We start from the raw sequence: 6,260 nt of genomic DNA on the forward strand, positions 1-6,260 counted from the left end.
GGAGTCTTGAATGTGAAGGGGGGTAAATTAATCTACTTTCATAGGTGTTCGTTAGAGAAGCTTGTGAATAGTTGTGTGATCTCTCATCATAGCTGGATTAAACTGGTACATAGGATTAATAGATTTATTGCATAGATTTAGTTAATGAATTTACTGCCCTAGGATCAGTTGTCTTTCATATTTGAATTCGTCTACATACTTTTATTTATCGTTAATTGCGTTTTAGTTTAAGTAAATCAATCTCTACTTTCGTTTGCCTGTCTACTGTTTTAGTCTGTTTAGGAGATAGCTAGAGTAGTTTCGTTGTGTCAGTCCCTGTGGATACGATACTTGGTTACCAGTTTGTGCTACAATTGCACCGTGTTAGTTGCGGTAATTTGTTGCTAATAATTTAGTGATCAGTTACGAACTTGTATCATGGATGTGGGAGGAAATTGGAAAACTCATCTACCATTGATTGAGTTCGCATATAATAACAGTTTTCAGACGACTCTTGGCATGGCTCCATACGAAGCATTGTATGGGAGAAAATGTAGGTCGCCATTATATTGGAACGAAGTGGGTGAACGAAAATTGTTGGGTCCGAAAATTATCAAGAAAACTATTGAGATAGTCGAAAGGATAAAGGAGAGAATTAAAATGACTCAAGATCGTCAAAAATCTTATGCCAACCAAAGAAGAAAAGATTTACATTTTGAAGTGGGTGAAAAAGTATTCCTTAAAGTGGCACCTATGGAGGGAGTCTTGCGATTTGGAAAGAAAGGGAAGTTGAGACCCCGATTTATTGGACCATTTGAAATCTTGGAACGAGTAGGAGACGCCGTCTATCGCTTAGCTTTCACACCCGAGCTATCTGCGGTACATAACGTATTCCACGTCTCAATGTTACGAAAGTACTTGCACGACCCCAATCACATTGTTCGTCATGAACATCTCCAAATCAACAAGGACCTCACGTACGAAGAAGAGCCAAGTGTCATACTTGATCGAAAGGTAAAGGTCTTGCGAGGTAAAGAAATACCCTTAGTTAAAATTCAGTGGACTAGGCACGGACCCGATGAAGCTACATGGAAACGCGATGAAGAAATACTTGCTCGTTATCCTCATTTAGAATAAAGTAAGTTTAATTTCGAGGACGAAATTTCTTTTAGAGGGATAAGGTTGTGACAGCTCGAAATCAAATAATTATTTATTTTATGATATTTATAAATATATATAAATAGATATAAATATTTCATATATATATATATGTATATATATTATTTATTGAGCTTTTGACTAACCAAGTCGTACCCTAAATAGAAAAATGACATTTGAAATAAAGAATTAGTTTTTAAAATAAATTTTTATTATAAGTAATTGAATAATTTTGAATAACTTAATATATATATATATATAATAATATTATATATATTTATATATCTGCCTAGTTGAAAACTCAAGTGTGTATATTAAATGTATATACACATAACTAATACTATATATATATATATATGCATGGGTTTACATAAATAACTAATGAATGGGTTTGTATATATATATTGCATGTTTACTTTTTAACTTATACGTCTACTACTTATTTAATAAATTATTCATACCCATGCATGAGACTACTATATATATATATAGGCCAAGGTTCAATGAAGAAGGCCTAAATGTAAGAAAGAAGAGAGAAGTAATCTCATCCGTTGATCTTATCTAATCTAACGGACATGATTTGTTCACGCCATGTTCAACGGATTTTTTCGTTGAACATATGGGGGATCGAAACCCATAACCCCCAAAAATATTGTATATGTTCACGAATGTTCAACGAAAAAATCCGTTGAACATGGCGTGAACAAATCATGTCCGTTAGATTAGATAAGATCAACGGATGAGATTACTTCTCTCTTCTTTCTTACATTTAGGCCTTTTTCATTGAACCTAACCCTATATATATATTCATATGGCTAATAAGTAAAGTGTAGCTACGTAGCCAACTTGCATGCAAATTAAACAACTAAGCATAGCTATAATTTAGTTTATGCGTGGCAGATTGTTATGCACTCAGGTGGAGGAATTAGACACTTAACAACCAATCCCACGTATCTTTTCAGTGAATGATTCAGCAAACCTATACCTACAAATTATGTGTATAAATAGATGAATTATGAGATCCTTTCAGCATCAACCAAAACAAACGAATCACTAGCTATAAGAATACGTCCTTCACCATTTTCTTAATAAGACCCTGAGGCAGGACGATTAAGACATAGATTTTGATTTGGATTCTCAAAGTTGAAGGTGTGGGATTTATTTGACTCATGTCAAGGGATATATTTAATTCATGCCATGAATTTTAATTATTGTCCATCTTAATATTATGCTGGCTATATGTGTTCATGTCGCAGCCCGCCGTCTAGCCAGTGATAGCGTAGACCGGGTATCAATATGACTAAATAAAAGGAAGGAATAAAGACGGGGAAAAACTAAACTCAACATCAAGCGGAAGCAAATAACAAAACATACTAACTCGAGCAACATAATAACCCTTCAAGACATAAGCATCAACAACTTTGTAAAAGCCAAAGTATCGGGATTCTCGTCAACATTTACAAAGCAGGCATAGCTCAATATTTACAAAGATTCATATTATGCAGAGTATCACAGCAAAAGGTGATTAGACTATATGTATGAAGACATATAGCTGAGAGTATATCACTTGATTAAGTCTAAAACAAACTCCAAAATCAAAATGCAACCATATGAAATGAAAATACGGTAGATAGTAAACATTCGAAACAACAACCCTGCCAACACAAGGCCATCCTCCATCCTTGCTTATCCTGCATGATTAGAAATATATGCAAGGCTTGAGTACAGAATACTCAGTGGACATAAGCCGAAAAAAAATAAATGAAACTTGCTCATTTGAGCTATAGATTGAACTTGCCACAGTTTTAAGCAGATCACAGAGGGTTTTAGTATAAATAAACCTGTGAAAGCCGAATCTCAATCATAAGCATCATAATAAACGATTGCACAATCAAAATAAACTCAACATGTATGTACCACATCTACAATTCATCATCAAAGGTACTCAGAAGTAGGCCTCCCTCTCAATTACCGTGACCGGCAGAACCGATAGACGGCTCACAGCCACCTCTGTGCACAAAATCATGCTTGTGGCAGAACCGAATTCGTCCCATCGGTAGAGGGTATCACGGCAAGTTCATCATCAAAATAAACGACAAGTCAATAAGTTCAAATCATAATTCATCATCATTGAGAACTCACATAATAGATTATAGAAAATAATGCCCACATAATAGTAGTAGTGAAAGTAATGCCCACCTGACAAGCTTAGCTTACTTCAAGTGGTACACGGGGTGATCTTACTTGCGTCCTCGACTGGTATCTTCAGATATCATCACATCGTAGTAGTTCATGAGACAAGTTAGAGGAACTAGTCAGAAACTTCCTTACTAAGAAACTATCCTTAGTCCTATTATAACACTCATCATAATCACACTTGACTTATCTCAATCTTATAAACTTAATGCTACGTCAATAAACACTACCCTATTCTCAACTTTATCGCTCCCATAAAACTAATCACATTAGCAACCAACACATAGACAAAGCACATATACAAGCAAAATAGATTCACATTAGTATATGGAAGACTAAACAAGTTCATTAATCTATATAGCAATCATGTTTAAAAACTTTTATAAAAATCGGAAAAATATTTACAGTCGGGGAAAATTCCCAAAAAATTGTTTTAGAAAGCCAAGATCATATTATCAAACATTCTTGAATCAATCATTCATAAATAATTCACATAAACAAGTTATCTCAATTAATAGCATTCTTGACAAACTAAACTCGGAATTCCTTCGTCGGAAAATTCTCAAAATTTCAACTTGAGCTCACAATCTACCCAAGAACATCAATATTCAATCATACGACTGAAAAAAAATCAAACTCGGCTTCCCATTTGACTCATCATTTTCCGTCATCACAAAAAAAATTAGGGAAAGATCCGTTTCGTCTCATCTTTCATATATAGGCTTAATTAATCATCACATAGCCATATATGTTCACATTTAACACTTAACTCATCGCATATGAGAGACCTCATGTAAACGCACAAACTAAACTCAGTGAAATTTCACAATTCCTTAAAAATTCACAAACTAATCATGTCATGGTCCTATATAGGTTCCAATTAGGATATAGACATCATTAACACAAGTATGGATCTCATAAATCAAGAACACCCAAATTCTAGTAAACTAAACTCATGTAGAATCACACACACACACACACACACACATATATATATATATATATATATATATATATATATATATATATATATATATATATGCAACAATTAATCAAATTGATCATGAATACTTAGTCTAGTCATGCTTTTAATCAATTAATCTTAGTCAATTCAAGCATATATCTCATAAATAAAAAAGTCTCAATTTTAAGTAAACTAACTTTTTAGAAAATCTTTAATCATGCTTAAATAACCAATTAAAGCCTAGATCTAGCAATTTAGTTAACTCAATTACAAATATAAGCTATCACCTATCCATTTCAAGCACACATAAGAAAAAATACCTAATTTCCATCAAACTAACTCAATCCAATTTCCATCAATCACTTCCAATCATCAATCCAATCCATCAATTATCACAATAACAATCTCAATAGCTCATATCAACTCTCAATTCATCAATTAAGCCATAATCTCAAAAATTCCCAAATTTGGATAAACTAACTCAAAGGAAATTTCATAAATCTTTCCAAAGCTTATCAAAACACATAGAAATCATCTTAGTACTCTCCAAATAGTATTAATCTCCCTCCAATTTAAGAAAAGAAAGAGAAAAAATTTTGAAGGGCAAGGGGCCCTAATTTTCGAAAATTATGAAAAATGAAGAGGGGGAGTTTTCTTGCTTCAATCATCCATATACACACATATATCTCACTATAGAGTCTAGATTCATGAGATTAGAACACTTACTCAAAGACTTTAAAAGAAAAGTAAAATCTTCCTTAGCTCCACTCTCTAAAATCTCATCAACTCTTGTCTTGATTCATGAATAGATGGTTTATGCTTTGATTTATGAAAGATTCTAAGTATAGGATTGATTTTCGGAGCTTGAGATTAGTCTCCAATGGAGGTTGTGAGAGAAAATAGTGTGAGGGAGAGGGAGATGGGGAGGGGGCGAAAATGAGGGAAAAGAGGAGAGAGAGAAATATTTTGTTTGAAACCAAAACTTACTCCCTAAGCTAAAAGTGCATTAAATGCTCAATTAATGCCTAATCCATCCACTTGGCCACTTGTTAAATATCACATGTGGAATTGATTAAAATAATGAGTGTGAGTGTGAGAATGTGTAGTAACATTTAATCATGTACTATTATGATCTAATTAAATCAAAACTATACAGTATGCACTCATGTGGCCATAATAATATTATCACTTAGGCATTCATTAATCAAGCTCGTACTTATCTCAGAAAATAAATTTTGAGAAATTCGTTAAGAAATGATAGTATCAATATTGACATTACTATCCATCAATTAAAATTAATCTCGTTCATTAAGAGAATTCAAAATTAATCACGTATGCTATCATTCACACAAAAAATCATAATTACTCAATTATAAGTGCACACGTATCAAGTAAATCACATAACGGTCAATCAAATAGTTCCCACAAATGTCACATCAAAAATCGAACAACATTCATCGTCAATCTAATCATCACTCGAAACTAACTCTTCTCTATAGTGACTCTCATTCACTACCTCGACTCCATCTCTAGCATCTCTATCTCAACTCAATTCAATCAGCCTCTCTAACTCAATTCTAATCTCTTTTCTCAATTCAATCAGCATCTCTATGTCAATTCTAATCTCTTTCTCAATCTAACGAAGTGATTCATTCACTGGTTCCATCATCAGCTTCTAAATTACTCACATCTCCGTCTATCGATAACTTCCTCTCATCCTTAATAAGCTAGTGCAAAACTCTCAGTGCTCTCAATAGTATCTCGACACTATTAATAGCAAGGTAAAAATACGGGGTGTTACAGTTCATAAATGAGGTATCGCTAGGGACTGGCTAAATGGTCCAGGATGTCACAATCCTTGGTATGCCACAATGCGATTTGATGTTAAATTTAGGTTGCAACCTTTGTCGCCAGGGACTCGCTAAATGGGTCCAGGACAGTAATAGTCCTTGGTATGCCACCG

The 6,260-nt window shown here is 33.7% G+C and overlaps 1 long non-coding RNA gene across 1 annotated transcript; it reads right to left on the minus strand.

Moving 5' to 3' along the window:
• Positions 1 to 2,511: 2,511 nt before the first annotated feature.
• On the minus strand, positions 2,512 to 5,227 carry LOC130997829 (uncharacterized). Its single transcript, XR_009093226.1, has 2 exons — positions 5,024 to 5,227; positions 2,512 to 3,400 (listed from the first exon to the last, which is right to left on the minus strand). It is a non-coding gene; the product is annotated as an uncharacterized LOC130997829 (long non-coding RNA).
• Between the last annotated feature and the right edge of the window lie 1,033 nt (positions 5,228 to 6,260).

This window comes from Salvia miltiorrhiza, chromosome 8, assembly GCF_028751815.1.
Source record: "Salvia miltiorrhiza cultivar Shanhuang (shh) chromosome 8, IMPLAD_Smil_shh, whole genome shotgun sequence".
Classification (NCBI taxonomy): Eukaryota; Viridiplantae; Streptophyta; class Magnoliopsida; order Lamiales; family Lamiaceae; genus Salvia; species Salvia miltiorrhiza.